The sequence below is a fragment of the Drosophila mojavensis genome, unplaced genomic scaffold (assembly GCF_018153725.1).
Source record: "Drosophila mojavensis isolate 15081-1352.22 unplaced genomic scaffold, ASM1815372v1 contig_80, whole genome shotgun sequence".
Classification (NCBI taxonomy): Eukaryota; Metazoa; Arthropoda; class Insecta; order Diptera; family Drosophilidae; genus Drosophila; species Drosophila mojavensis.
Window position 1 is genome coordinate 765,333 of NW_025318906.1, and position 13,534 is coordinate 778,866.

The 13,534-nt window shown below is 38.0% G+C and overlaps 1 protein-coding gene across 1 annotated transcript in view; it reads right to left on the reverse strand.

Annotated features, from left to right (window-relative positions):
• Positions 1–13,304, reverse strand: part of LOC26528666 (diacylglycerol kinase 1) — a 49,854-nt gene extending 36,550 nt beyond the window's left edge. Inside the window, 2 exon segments of the mRNA XM_044010619.1 lie at positions 7,874–7,993; positions 13,123–13,304. The gene's annotated coding sequence lies outside the window, so the exon portion shown is untranslated.
• Between the last annotated feature and the right edge of the window lie 230 nt (positions 13,305–13,534).

A 13,534-nucleotide genomic window follows, 5' to 3' on the forward strand; every position in this document is an offset into this window, starting at 1 on the left:
TATGTATCTGTATCTATGTATCTGTATCTATGTATCTGTATCTATGTATCTGTATCTATGTATCTGTATCTATGTATCTGTATCTATGTATCTGTATCTGTATCTGTATCTGTATATGTATCTGTATCTGTATCTATGTATCTGTATCTGTATCTGTATCTGTATCTGTATCTGTATCTGTATCTGTATCTGTATCTGTATCTGTATCTGTATCTGTATCTGTATCTGTATCTGTATCTGTATCTGTATCTGTATCTGTATCTGTATCTGTATCTGTATCTGTATCTGTATCTGTATCTATGTATCTGTATCTGTATCTACGTATCTGTATCTGTATCTGTATATGAACTCTATGGCAATTAAAAGTGAACGTGCAACTGAATAAATGTTGTAGAAAATTCCGTGCTGACAATGGAAAAGGAACCACAGGAAACGCGATTTAGTGCGGCGCATGTTGTGCTCTTTGTGCTGCTCACTTCCGCCTGTCAGTGGTGCAGGCGAGGGAAGGAATCAAGGGAACAGGAACAGAAGCAGGAGCAGACGCTGGGCAACAGAAGGAGCCTTGGCGCTAAAGGCGCATTGTCACTGTTATTGCGCTTTAGCTTAGCTGCTTTATCAAAAGCTGGTCATGCACAATCAGATGGCGACACAGCCAGACACACAGACACAGATAGACAGAGACAAAGAGAGAGAGAGAGAGACAGAGAGAGAGTGGAGAGAGGAGGCGAGGCCAGGACAAAGAGCGTGAGTTTCTTATTCAGCGACCAAGCGCTCAAGAGCAATTGAATCAAATTTATTGTTCACATCCGATGCCCATGACGATGTCCGTGCAGTTTTTAGACCCGACGTCATGCCCAGCGAGCGTTTCTCTGTCCGTCCGTCCGTTGTCCGCCTTGGCATGTAATGTCACGTCCTGTCTTTACGAGGATCAAGTGCAGCGAATATGACGGCGACGGCGGCGGCGACGACGACGAACTTTTCAAAATGGAAAAATTAAATATAAATGGGATTTGCGCGTAGATTTTTCCCTAAGTGCCGCATCGACGCTTCAGCGATGAAAATGTCAACAGCCAAAAGCATTTGACAAAAAAGAAAGCAGAAAGAAATGAAACTAAAGAGAATAAACTGAGCTGAAAATGAGATGAAAATAAATGTAAACGACTGAACAATACTCTGCTTCTCATTAAATGACCCAAAGTACACTTTAATTGTTGCAATTGCAGCAGTTGGCCAAAAAAGAAAACAAACATGGGTGCTGTACTAGGGAGTGTATGACTAGGAAATATCCTGTACCAGGACGAGAGCTGCTATCTGAACACAAATGTCTTTCAAGTCAAGGACTCGATCATACGAATTAAGTTTAATAGATGCAAATGGTGTAGGTTATCAGATTCCTGATATCGTATATTCGTTTACCTTACAAGGGTAGTATAATGGTTCTCACTTTATGGGTTTCAAATTAGGCTCTATTATACAATATTGAATAGATCATTTTATGCTGCTTACGTCGTATAAGAACATATATCAATATATCAAATTTCAAGTCTCTAACTATGGTAGTTCTCGAGATTTAAGAGACAGAGACACGTCTAGAAAGACTTCCACTGCCGTGCTGACTCAGAATAGTCAGAATAGAAATCGTATAGAGCTAATATACCCTTCTTGCTAAATTTTACTGTAAGTTGAGCATAAAAAGAATAAGAAGAATAAATATGTATTAGCTGCTCTGTTCCTTTGTCTGATATAAAAGACTTTGAGAGCTTAACAATATATATTATAATGTAACTCTGCGATTGGCAAGACATAAACTATATATCTACATCTATATCTATATACATACGTATCTATAGCTGTAACGGCTGCTGTATCTTCTAGTTTCACTTCAACTTCAAATTCAAATTTTCGTCTTTAAGTCTTTAACTACTGTCACACCAATAGAGCCCATTCCATTTTCAGCCACCCCACTGCTCCAAATACAAACAAGAAAGGCAAACAATAAATGGAGCGAAAAAAGGCAAAAAGAATGAAAGAAACTGGAGATGTGAAAAGCTTCGCTCAATTTGCCATTGTTTGCCTTTCGGGTTTTCTTCCCCGTTTTTCTCAGCTTTATTTTTGGAGTGAAAATAAAATTAGTTGAAATTTTTGCAGCTAAAATTGCACTTTGCCAGCTGTCGCTGCGGCTAATTGTTGTTAATTAGCAGGCTAAACCGAGCGGCTCAACGCAATTACAGTTGTATTTCTGGACAAAGTAATACTTGGAGCCGTCAAGTACTCGAGCTGAATGCCTAATGAATGCCCAAAGCCAAAAATACCAAACACATTTGTTGACTCAATGCAAAATTTGCCTGAAGAGGGAGATTGAGAGGGAACGGGAAAGGGCGAAAAATGGGTCCACTCTACAGACGGGAAATGGCTCAGCCCATAAAGTAGACACTGTGCTAAAACACATTTCCGCTTTTCGGTGTGAAATTTTCTTGCGGCTGAAGCCTCTTGCGGCCTTTGACTTTTCAGGTTTTCACGTTTCTCACTTTGATCGACGCATCGGACACTTTTTCAATGAAAATTGATGCCACAGCTGCTCCGTGTGTGTGTATGAGTGTGTGTGTGAGCTACTGAAAATAATTTTTAAACAATAAAAACAGTTTTGTCTTTCGATAAACATAGCAAGCGTGGCGTTCATCTAAACTGATAGAAGAAGACTTTTGCGATGGGGGCCCCCATTGCGCGTTATAAAAATAGATAAACAAACAAATGCAGACACACACACACACGCACACACTCGCACACACAGCTGGTCAGACAGTCAGTCAGTCAGTCAGTTCGTCGAACTGTTGGACTGGACAAGCGAAATAAATTGAGGCGGCTGCCTGAGTTGGCTCATTTATAGAAATACCAAATGATCTGATCTGTCTAACCTTAGCCAATTCGTTGAAAACACCTGCCAGCACCAACAGCAGCAGCAGCATCAGCAGCAGCAGAGGCAGCAACAGCAGCAGCAGAGGCATCAACAGCAGCATTAGCTGCGACCAGTCATAGTCTTCCATCAAATGCTTTCAAGTGCGAAGCTTTTGCTGCATAGCTAAAATCTCTATTGACCTGTTTATAAAATTATTTGGACGAGGGTGGTTTAAGACATTTCTTAACTTAATGTAAAGTTAAAATTAATTAGAAAGTGGCATATTTATTTGAGAAATATCCATATGTATGTAAATCTTAAATATTCCTGATTATTATTGTTGAATCAAATGTGAAATTTAAAGCAAATGGCTGAGCACCAAAGATTATATATATTAACATATATATAATTTTAAGAAATTTCCCGTGTTAAATATATACAAATCTAAAATTGTTTAGATATATATCTATATATTTAAGTATGCATATTATATATTAAAAGTGCAAAATTTGATACTTTTAAAGGTGACTTTATTTATGTATATTTTTTATTTTCAAAATTTAAAAAAATATTAGTATAATAATTTACGCTACATGTATGAGAATTAGATATTTGATTATAAAGAATATAGTCCACACTAGAGCAAACTGGAAACAATTACTTTTGGAATAACCTTTTGAAATGCAACGTGATTCAGATTTCCTCACTACGCCCATTCGAAAATTGCATTAAGATGCCAAGCCTAATGGCCATATTGTACTAGATTAGACATTTCAGACACATTTTCTGCTTGGTTTGGCTGCAATGCATGAATGGACGAATGAAGTCATTTGCTATTTGTTATCATTGGCCGCACGGAAGCCATACGAAATGTGAAATCTGTTGCAGGCTGCAAGCCGGAAGCTGTGCGGTGCACTTGAACATCATTAGCCAATGAGAAATGGCGTCAATACACTTCATAAGCCAGCCAGAGGCACCCAGGCAGCCAGGCAGGTGGCGCAGAGGTGAGACTCTGGATAAACTAAGCAAGTTTTGTTGCTGAATTGGAATCGAAATCGAAATCGAAATCGATTTAGCTTGCAGCAAAACAAGCCGAAAGCGGAAAACTGAACTGAAATAGCTGAAGCACTCGGTTGCCCCCCAAAAAATACAAGCAAACAAACTCACACACACAAACAAAACGAACTGGCACACACTCACATCTGTGTGTGTGCTTTCAGCTATAGTTTCTATAGCACTCATCGGCTCTGACGTCAGAGCTAGCTGGAAAAACCGCAACGAAAATGGCCAATGAAATGTTACAACGACGTCAGCGAGGATGCTGACATCGAGACAGACAGGGAAAGGGACAGAGAGAGGGAGAGAGGGAGGGAGATGTGAAGATGAGAGATGAAGAACTGTTATTGCTGCTGCGTGTAACGGATTTGTCTTGGGCCACTGATTGTTGTTGTTATTCTTGTTGTTGCTCTTCTTCTTGCCATTATTATTATTTTGGGTAATATATAAAGAGATGGTGCTGTTGGCAGCTGAGAGGGAGCGGGTATGATGGAACGTGTCTATATATAAAACATGTGAACAGGTTGGTCTATGAATCCCAAGCATCCATTTCCAAGACTTACAGGGTATTCACAAATTAAATTAAAATTATTCTGCAAAGTATTTTAAGCTATAGTTGAAGATTTTTAGAGAAATGAATATATTTTCCACATTAGAATATTTTGTCGATCAATCTAAGATATGTATGCTAATGAGGCTCATCAATATGGATCATAGGGTATCTGTTAGCTGTATATAACCTTATGTTTGCCGTTGTTTTTAGCTGCTTTGAGTACTTGCATTCATACCCAGCATCCGCGTGTGTTTGTTTGTTTATTGACATTCAGCTGAGTAACTGAATCAGGTCTTTCTTTCATTTAAAGGTATATACATATATATGTATATACATATATATAAATATATAGGTATATGTATGTATGGGTATGCATGGAACTATACCCATCATAAGGCCACACATAAGCCGAAGATAGTGTGCCCGTTTTCAGGGGAAATTAATTTTGATACTCGTTCATTTGGAGCGAATAAGAGCATATTAGTTGATCATACAATTACTAGAGACTAACGGCTGATGCTTGATACTTAGCATATAAACATGACATGCCTTCTTGTCTTATAAACTCTAGAGATTTCAGATAAAAACATCATATTTTACGCATTTCTAGCTGCAGCTCTCGTCACAGCTGAACTACACTCTCCAATGACGACCAACGGCCATTTGACGTGTGACAAATTGGAATACCTCAATTTGCATATCAGATTTGACATATTTTAACGAGCATTATGAAGTCGGTTAGGCCTGACTGCAGCGCTGGTCGGCTCATTTCATTTTTTTGGCACACGTGAAAGGCTTTAGGGAACCCAACTCAAGCACCTCGCTGCGTATACGTAATATGCGTTGGACAGAGTGTAGCTGCATGTGTGTGTGTGTGGTTATGTGTGTGTGTGACACTCGAGTTACAGCACAACATGGCATATAAAATCGAATAAATCAACAAACATGACAAAATGTTGGCACACACTGAGCAGCATTTTTGTCGCTTAATTGGAGTGTGCAACACACACACACACACACATGGACATACACACACATACAGTCTCACTCTCACACAGACAAGATATAAAAAAAAAGTCAAAACTTTGACTTTGACTTTGACTGACAGATTTGACTTTGACTGACGGAGCGGGAGGACGAAACTGGATAAAGGAGCACTGGACAATGGAATAAATGGAACAAATGGCATAAATGGCATCCACACTCGGCGGCCGCAGATGGCGTCATCAATGCCTGTCCAATAGCTAACAAGTTGCTGTGCAGTAGCTAAAAAGGCATGCCCGACTAGCAGATACCCTGAGCAGCAGAATACGAGATCCTTGTCAAAGACTGTTCGACACTTACTTCAAATATCGCCCAAAATTGGAAAGAGGTTCAATGGGGACTGCTTGACTATTAAATACCTTGACTGGAATAAAAGAAAAACTATTTTCCATCATTCACAGCATCAGGATATGGATTCATTTGCTATGATTACCAACAGCTAAACAAGTTCGAGTGCTCTAATAGGAGGTACTTGACTAGTAAATACCCTGACTGATTCATTCCCAACTCACATACATTTCCATCGAATCAATATTCCCTATTTTGCCGAATCGTTTTTAGAGGGCATTCCAAATAGTTTGCAACAAATGGCGCAGCTCTACATTGCTATAAATGTTGTTCTTTGTTGTTGTTGTTGTTGTTGCTGTCGCCTGATGTCGATTGTTGTTGCTATGTAGCTGCGTGTTGGCTTTTATTGTTAGAGCAACAGCAGCTACAACAATTGCATAGGAAAGCGCATATTAGACTCAAGTCAGGCGAATGAAGCAATTTAAATGGAATTATCGAGCATCTATGCTAATATGGGATATTCTATAAGTAGTTGGATGTGCGGAGGAATTCGGAATTGTTAGCCCAACTCGCTGGCTTAAAGTTAAATATTTTAGAGAGATTAAGGAATCTCTATATGAAGTGAGTTGCTTGAAATCATGAGAGGATATCGACTTTTAGTAGAATATCTCATTGAAGTGCCGGAAAAGTCTTCCGGAAGTTCTGACTCAAATTCTAATTGAACTACACAAATTGCTAACAAGTTGAAATAGAGAGCTAATTGTAGTTTATATAGGGTATACAGGGTATGGGCTAGTAGAACTCTATGCAGATTTACATTACAGATCATTTTGACATCGAAATATGCGCTTGTGTTTTTATTCACCATAGGCGCAGCGTCTGTGTGCTTGTGCTTGTATTAGTGACATATTAACACGCCTAATGAGCATGTCCATGCAATACACACACACACGCATTGATATATATATATTATAATATACTGCTATCCTGTGGCAGTCTCGTTAACTTTCGATGATAGATGTTGCTCTGCCTCTTCTTCATCGACGTCGCTAGTTAATGTCACAAATTTTGATAAATTGTTTGATATGCGGCTTTAATGGTGCTTTTTTATGAACCGCCCTCGCTCTCACTATATTCACTCTCCCTCTCTCTTTCTCTCTCATACACACTTTATGTGTGTCGTAAATGTGTGATTATGCTAATAGTTGTAGAAGTGCCAACAAAAACGGGTATAAAAAGCTGAATAAAAAATATTCCAATTCGCATGCAAAGTCTTTGATACCCCTTGAAATTGAGCACTTGGAGTATATTGATTTTGCGCATAGTCGTATAAGTGGTATAAGTAAAGGAAAATCAAATATATGTATATTTTATGCCAGCAATTTAAGCTATATCTAGCTATATCCTTCGTCTGTCCACCCCTTGTCCCTCTGTTTGCATGCCTGGATCTCGAGAACTAAAACCACTAGAGACTTGAAATTTAAAATACAGATTAAGGTCTACTATACTGTCAATAATTCAATTATTTTCATTCGATATCTCATGTCAACTCGTAATAATCGATACAAACTAGTCCATTTTATATAGAATTTTAATATTTTCCAATGGATAACCAAACTAAAGAAAAGAGTTAACCACCTGTATTTAGAGTATGCGCTCGTTAGGAACTCCCGCCTACCACACGCTCACTTATATTTATTTTTTATGGCAAACATGGCACATTTATTTATTCAGCATTTTGTTGAACACGCGCGCAAATAATTTACGAGTTGCTTAGCTTCTGGCCCAGAGGCAAATGTATATAAATATATGCACATATATATCATGTTATATATATATCCAGCCTATAGTTATATACATATATATTTATATAGGCTTCAGTGCGTGCTGGCCCCGGGGTTAAGGCTGTGCCTAGGCCCAATTTCTACTCATATTTTCTCAGCTCAAATTCATATCCGCTTGTCCTTTGACCCGTTGGCTATTTACGTTTCATGAACATGTTGATTTCAACATATTTGCATTAACTGTTTACATACCTTCTTCTTCTTCTCCTCCTTCTGCTTCGTCTTCTTCTTCTTTGTCTGTGCGGTCTTTAAAGATTTGCCAAAGCGGTCAAAGGTTGCAGAGGAAAGGCGCTCGGATTCTACTGCCTCATGCTGCAACGAAAACAAAATTGTATAAATAAATTAATAAAAAACATAAACAATAAGCAAACATGCTTTGGTAGGGTATGCCCGACTGGCAAAGCTGCTGTTGCAAACAAACTGTATTACTCTTCTGCTCTAATATACCTATACTATTACATTCTTATACTCGCTCTTATATTCTGTTATTCTACTATTATACTCTCAATGTCGTATACTCTCATAGCCTTATGTTTTCATACAGATTAATGAGTAGAGCTAATTTAACTCATCGTTAGACCCCATACTTCTTTTATACTCCGACTCATATGCTCTTATACTCTTATACACTGATAGTGATGGTTAGACTCTTGTCAACATTTTTATAATCCGCTTATCTTACACTACTTTATAGATCGATGAACAAACGAACGGTGCTAAGTCAACTCGGCTGCTGCTCATGCTCAAATACTCTAGAGACTGGCACGCCTTTATTTCCCTGTTACATACATTTAAAGGCAGTCACGTATAACCCGCTCGAGCCAACCCATAAAGGAATTAAATGTATTAAATGCTCAGCTAAAGTTTGCTGTCTTGGAACAACTTTTGCTGCTGTTAAGCCAAAAGAGTTCAAAGGTTGTCTATCATTTTTTTATGGAACAGACATTTCTACTAACTGCCTGGCTGGTGGACGGGTAACCTGACCCCCTGCCTCACTGCCTTACTGCCTCACTACCTCACTGCTTAGCTGCCAACCTACCTACCTGTCTGTCTGACTGTCTGTCATCTGGCCCATGTCAAGGCTTTAAGCCTTTAATTCCATTTTACATAGCTTATCATAAATTGCGAACTAAATTTAATGTTAAACAACGGCAAACGCGGGCTTAGATAAGACAATATCAAAGTCTTTAATAAACAGATTAAAGAGGAATTTCTGAAAACTTGGCCCAAGCGAAAAGAGCTTTGTATGAATCAATATAGCATATATATATATGTATATATTTAGTATGTCGGTCTATGTCAACAATTAAGTGGGCTCGTCAGGAGGGCCCGACTGGGGGAGGCACTGAATCATGGGCCGTAATCAAAGCGTGCTATGGGCTGAGCTCCATTCTCCTACTGCTATCCTATTCATATTATTCTTAATAGTCTTTCGACTCTTATAGTATTGTATTATTCTAGTCCTATAATATTTTTTAGATTCGTATAGTCTTATACAGATACTATCATTCTACTATTATATATTTTATTTTTATTACTCATATATTGTTATATTGTTAATGTCTTATAGTCTAATGCCTCGTGTTCTCAGAATTTATGACTCTTACAGTCTTCTTCATCTTACTTATGCTGCCAACTGGATAAAGGACCTCTTGGCCATTTGCGCACTTTCCATTATACAAATTTGTATATCAAATTGTTCCACATTGAGTACAATTTAAATTGTTAGCCAACTCTTTAAACACTTTAGCATGAATATTATTTAATGCCCTGGCCAATTTGCCAGACCCTTTGTTGTTCAACTTGTCAGAGTCAACAGCACAAAGTGGCCTGAATAAAGTTAAGTGCAAAAGCAAAGAATGTCAAATGCTTTGTGGGAGGCTCAACATGCAGCGCTCAACCTGCAACGTGCAACGTGCAGCGGGCAACGTGCAACGTGCAACATGCATTTCAAATCTAGCAGCTGCCCCAAACTTTTTAGCGCTAGCCACTCGAAACATGTGTTTGTCAACCGAAACTTCACACGTGCGTGCACCGGGTGTGTGTGTGTTAGTCTGTGTGTGTGCTTGGTAAAAGTTTGCTCTACTAACAATTTTGTCCTTGCGAGGAGTATTCTAATTAATAAGCCAACAGAAACGCTGGCACTAAAAGCATATATGGGAAAATGAATACGAGGGTAGTACGTCAAGTTCTAGCTGCATGCAGCGGGGTGAAATAAAAGTATATTCTAATGTATATTTCTTGATATTTCACAGCGGAAAATAATGAAGGTGATCCAATTTATCGCCAATAATATCATATTTCTAGGGTATTAAATGGTCATCATTTGTAAATATATATATATTCAATATTTCAATGTTTTACTCATAACCATTATCAAGATATAACTATATATGTAGAGTTTCTTCAACTCTCTTGATTTTACTTTTGGCAATTCCATTTTTCTAGGGTATTTAGTATTCGAACTCCTCTCTGTTCCCTCTCACTTATTTAATGTGTGAATTTGAAATTGTGTGGCGCATGTTTGTGCCTTGAGTGAGTTGCTGTGGAGTGGAGAGACGCACTCCCCCGAGTGCTTTTCCCTGCGAACAACTTAAATATGGCAATTTAATCAAGTCTACAAAACATGCCCAGCGCTCGCTTCAATATTTATGAAATGCCACTCGACAGGGCGTATACGCAATATTTCAGCTACTTGTTTTAAGTGAAAATTCTATTTGTGTGTGTGTGTGTGTGTGTATGTGTGAGTGAAGTGAAGACACGTGGCTAGCATTGATTCAAGCTGTTTTTTGGCCTGGTCTAATGCAACCTTTCAGCCTTTCAACGCATTGAATGCCCGTTATTTGTTAATTTAACTGGTTATATTCACTCTGAATGTGAAAGTGGGTATATTGGTTTCTATATAAAGTTATTGTGATTGTGCTTAATTTAGCTTGATACTTGAATTATGGTTGAGTCATCTCTTTTTGGCCCGGCAACTATAACGAGCATTGCGCAGTCGGCTATGCCCCACTGCTAGTTACTATATCCTATTAGCCAGTTTTCTAGTTTCCGATATCTACAATTATCAGTGCTAATCAGCACAAGTGGGGGGAAGAGACAATAGTCAGGGGGTTTGCGGGGCGGCGGCGGCGGATGAGAATTTTTAGAGGCCACAAAATGGAAAACTTTGAATGCGAAGGCAATCAGTGACACGCCCAGCGTTTAGCTGCCGCCCTCTTTTTTTTTGTGCGTTGCGTGTCACAAATTCTGTGTTCATTTTTTCCATTTTTTATATATATTTTTTTCATGTTGTTTCTTTTTTGTTTGCCTTTTGCGGGGCTGCGCGTTGCGCTGTGCGACGCTGCGGCTTATCACATAATTTGAATAAAGTAGCTGCAATCTTCTGTCAGTTTATCGCAAATTAGACAACAACAACAACAACAACAACGGCAACGACACACGACGAGATAAAAGCAACAACAACAATGACAACAAACAGAGACAGCCACAACGTCAGCAACATTTGCTGAGAGAGAGAAAAGATTTCAGATTGGAGATTGAAGATTCCAAAGAAGATGATGAATCCAATTTGCTGATCTAAATTTGATTTGCTTTGATGCATGAAAATGGGACAGACTGACTGACTGAAGATGAAATGATTGAACAGTGACGTTGGATTGATAAAATATTGAAGATGAGCTAAACCATCAAATTGCCTTGAGCTAAAGTAAAACCCATTTATGATTGAAAGTATCGGAAACATTACTAAATAGGAATTTTTAAGACGAGAATCGGGTTGAAGTTTCAATGTTGAGGACTAGAGGTAGTTGATTGAAGATTCAAAATGCTGCTTATACCCAATTCGATTCAACTTCAACTTAAGCCTAAAGCTAAATAGTTGAAAGACATTTTCAACCGAATTCCAATGCTAGCAGAAGCTACCCAAAGTAACTGGAAAAATTCCTTCAAAAAAAAACTCGCAGCAATAAATGAAATTATGGATATGTGTTGAAAGCCTTCGGCCTTTGGCTGGGGTGACGGGAAAACATTTAATTGAATCACAGTCTGTGTCGTCAGTCTGTCGTCAGCTGCTGGGTTAAACTGATTAAATGTGACACCTTTAATACAATATATATGTAGGTGTGTTGAGTGTGCGTGTGTGTGTGCGTGGCATGTCTGGCATTTTATGGACACGCATTGAATGTGCCACAAAATCTATTGAAAAAGAAAATCAAAAATGAATCGGAAAATTTCCGAGAATTAAAGCAAATAAATGTTTTAAATATTTTTATGCATTTCCCTTTTTTTTCCTATTGTTTAAAAGATAAAACAAATTTCTTTAGAAGAACAGCAATAACAGCAACAACTTGGCTACTATTAGCTGATTGCTATTTGCTTGCACGCCACGGGGCGTATACGTTATGCCATGAATGCTAGAGCAAAAGGCGAATGCCAAGCACACATACATAGAGACAAAGACAACGACTTTATATATGTATGTGAGGGGATTATGTATACAGATATATTTGCCTTGTATATTTACTGTTTAGTTCATATTATCGCGCGCTTCATCGCCATAAAAGACTTAAATTAGTTATCAAATAATTGTTTTATGCGATTTCCTTTATGCGTATCATAAAACTAGTAATAGACCAAAATTAGCCACACAACAATTCAATTGATTAGCAATAAAGTGAGAGAGAGAGAGAGAAATATCTGTTCACATAGTGAACAAGCGAGTATATTGGTTTAGTTGGATGCATGTTTTTATTTGTTAATAAATACATGTGTTAGAGATTAACATAAATCAAAAAGAGATCTGAATGTCAATAGACAAAGCTGTTAGCAGCTTCATAAACATTAAAGTGATTTAAAATAACATTTAAAATATTCTCTGATGATCTCCTCATGTTCTTCTGCTATAAAGAGCTGCAGTTCGTTAAAATTCCACAGATTCCGATTCAACATTTTTTTTCTTTTTTGGGAATTTTAAATTGAATTGCAGCAGCATGTTTTTCACTATTAACGAGCGCGTGTATTTTTTTATTTATTTACATTTCTGTTTTTTATTTCTGTTTTTATTCGTGTGCCCCGATTTTGTTTTCCGTTCACCGTTTTTTTGTTTTTTATGTCATCACTGGAGGAGCGTCCGTTAGCTTTTTTCTGCTTGCTTTACACATGCAAACGTCTTTCGCAAGTGGCGGACAGAGACGCAAAATCAACAAGCAGCAGCAGCAGCAGCAGTAGGCGATGAGCTGCTTGTTTATGTGCTTTCTCGCTCTGACTTGGGCTAGCGAAAGACGCTAGCGCTTGTTTGCATGTGTGAGTGTGTGCAAGTGTGTTTGCTTGCTTGCCTGTGTGCTTGGGTTAATTGCATGCTCTTTTTTTACTTTTTCCTTTTCTTTTTACATTAACATATTTCCTAGAAGAGTTGCGGCTCCCTTAAAGCGGGCGCTTACCTGTTGTTGTTGCTGCTGTTATTATTTAAATGATTTTTGGCGCCTCACACTTTTAAGACTCTTGTTCTTCCTCCTCCTGGTGTCGTTGCCGATTTGTTGTTGTTGTTTTTGCTATGAATTTGTAAGCTTTGATTTTTAGCATATTTTGCTGCGCAGTTCAATGTTGAAATGTTTTTGTGTAAATTTACAATTAGATTTGTTTATTTGGTTTTGTTTCTCGTTTGTTTTGTTAACTTTTCACCTGTTTCACACACACGGAAATTTATATTTTTGGTTTTTTCTTTTTTATAGCTTACAAAAATATATATTTGTATATAACGTATTTAACACTTTGTTATAGTATTAACAATTCGGTTCAACATTCAATACATATTGTTCAATTTGGGATTTCTTAGTTGCTGCCACTGCTTAG